The sequence below is a fragment of the Vitis riparia genome, chromosome 1 (assembly GCF_004353265.1).
Source record: "Vitis riparia cultivar Riparia Gloire de Montpellier isolate 1030 chromosome 1, EGFV_Vit.rip_1.0, whole genome shotgun sequence".
In the NCBI taxonomy this organism is placed as follows: Eukaryota; Viridiplantae; Streptophyta; class Magnoliopsida; order Vitales; family Vitaceae; genus Vitis; species Vitis riparia.
The window spans coordinates 13,919,065-13,921,542 of NC_048431.1; the positions used below are offsets into that span (position 1 = coordinate 13,919,065).

At 33.4% G+C, this 2,478-nt stretch overlaps 1 long non-coding RNA gene across 1 annotated transcript; it reads right to left on the minus strand.

Moving 5' to 3' along the window:
* Positions 1-317: 317 nt before the first annotated feature.
* Positions 318-1,910, minus strand: LOC117924959. Its single transcript, XR_004652914.1, has 3 exons — positions 1,886-1,910; positions 1,359-1,419; positions 318-615 (listed from the first exon to the last, which is right to left on the minus strand). It is a non-coding gene; the product is annotated as an uncharacterized LOC117924959 (long non-coding RNA).
* Between the last annotated feature and the right edge of the window lie 568 nt (positions 1,911-2,478).

The window sequence follows — 2,478 nt, forward strand, 5'->3', positions numbered from 1 at the left end:
CATAGGAGAATCATAGAGGGAAAGTCCATGTAAGGTAAGGAATTTTATACTGTTCCATGGTGTATCTGATTTCTTACCTTGAAACATATACCGGAGTTTCATGTCATTTCTATGATTTCATAAAATGTTTTAATGTGTTATTACATCTTGGTTTATTGTATTGAAATGTTACTGTCACACCCCAATTTTTTATTATTATTATTATTATTTATTCTTCAACTAAACAATTGATACTCAAATACAATATAAGTGCTCTCAAAAATTTAAATGTAGAGTTCCTACTTGAATTTGTTCAAAAAGAGGATATGGAAAACCTGTTATAAAGAGTACATCCTGTATTAAACATTGTGACTATTAAGTTAACAAAATATGTTTTGTTTCACAAAAGAAACTTGTACAACATTAATTTACATATACCAAGCCCCATTGTTTACTACGGGCAGCCCATACTACAAGTGTATCTGACAAATATATACATTACATCATTCCAACAAAAGGTTTAGTCTTGATACAAAAGGCATGGCCTCAAAAGACTTTCAATATGAGCAAACAGCATCCAATCACAGTAAAGCATTGCTCAAGCATTATTTCCTGCATAGGTCTTCTGACCTGCATCTAGAGGTGGAAGGAATAGGGTGAGTTCACAACTCAGTAGGAAAGTTTATAACCATCCTAAGTATACCCTTAAAAACCATGAATTAAACGTTTAATAGCATGCATGATAAACATTTCATAACCATTAACAAATGTGTAATCATGTCAAACATGTATGCATGTGTTTGTTGGTTTCATCATTGCTTTTCCCCATTCATCCTTTCACAACTGATAAATTGCTGACTCCCAACAATCTACACAACAAATACAATGCTCCACAAGAAACTCGATCAATATAATAATGACTATTCTGGGACATCACCCAAGGGCAAGTCATACCCCGTGTCTTTTGGGACTCATACCCAAGGGCAGGTGCAACCCCATACACCCACATCGGAGTGTCTTCCTCGAGGGCTTTAGGGACTTTCACCCAAGGACCCACGGTCCCACATAAACAATATATCAAATGATAAGGCCTGTAGCATCACATAAGCACTTCGCCACCAATAAATTCTCTGAATATCATCTGTGATAACTCCATATCCTTCTTGCAATGCAACCCCACCATGAACCATTTCGACCACACAAACCATGAATCTTCATACAATATACGTTCCAATATCATGGTAACATCTCAATGCAATAAAACAAGATGCAATGACACTTTAAAACATTTTATGAAATCATAGAAATAACATGAAATTCCAACAAATAATTCAAGGAAAGAAATCAAATACACCATAGAATAGCATAAAATTCCCTACCTTACACCGACTTCCTTTTTGTGTTTCTTCTAAGTAGGCGATCTTTGCCTATTACGAGGAACTGAAATGAAACAACATAATTTAGGTTTTAGTTTATTGTTGCAAATTTTTAATTCTCACATTCTCTAATCTATATCCTACATGTTTTCAAATCAAATTTGAATTGAATTAAACAATATTTACAATGCATATTAATTTCCCTAATTAATTACCAAACACTAATTCTTTTGATTTTCTTAAAGCCTAACCTATTAACAAATCTCAAGTGTCCAAATAACCCAATTCATCACATGTTTACTAATCTATTTTTCAATCAAACCAAATTAAACAAAGATTTATGCTGATCTTACCATTAATAAAATACTTAACTTAAAATACTTTAATCTTTAATTAATTGTGATTCTTAACTAAAACGGGTTTATAGCTAATTATACTCAACTTTTACACAATTTTTACCGTTAATTCTTTTCAACATACCATTAGGAACCAAAATAAACGAAAATTACAAAATTAAATAACTTGCTTACCTCAAATCTACACTTTCTCTCTCTAACCCAAGTTGCTGCAGGTGAAATGGTGCAAAACGAGCTGCAGCCCCCTTATAAAGGGTCTCCATTCACCCAAGCACGAGGTGGCAGCCCACATGGCTGCCACCAATCCACCCAAGTAGGAGGTGGCATTCCACTAACTCCAATTTCCCAATTTTGCACTTTAGTCCTTCAAGTTATCAAAAATAAAACCCATAATTGCCCATTAGTCCTTTAGGTTTTCATAACCCTAATCAGTCCCTAAGAACCTAATAAGCATGCTTAGATCATTAGCTAATCCCACTTAACCTTAATCAAAGTTTAATTCATAGTTAAACATGATTAGCACTAAACTAGTTTTAACATCTAATTAAGCAAGCTTAGAGTTAAGTACTAAAATAATCATTATTGCCTAATTAATTCAATAGTACTAGGTGTTACAGTTACAATGAGATTGGAAAGTATATTGGTATGAAGATTCATGGTTTCGTGTTGTGGAAATGGTTCATGGTGTGGTTGCATTGTAAGAAGGATATGGAATAATCACATATGATATTCAAAGAATTGATTGTGGGAAGTGTTTATGTGATGCT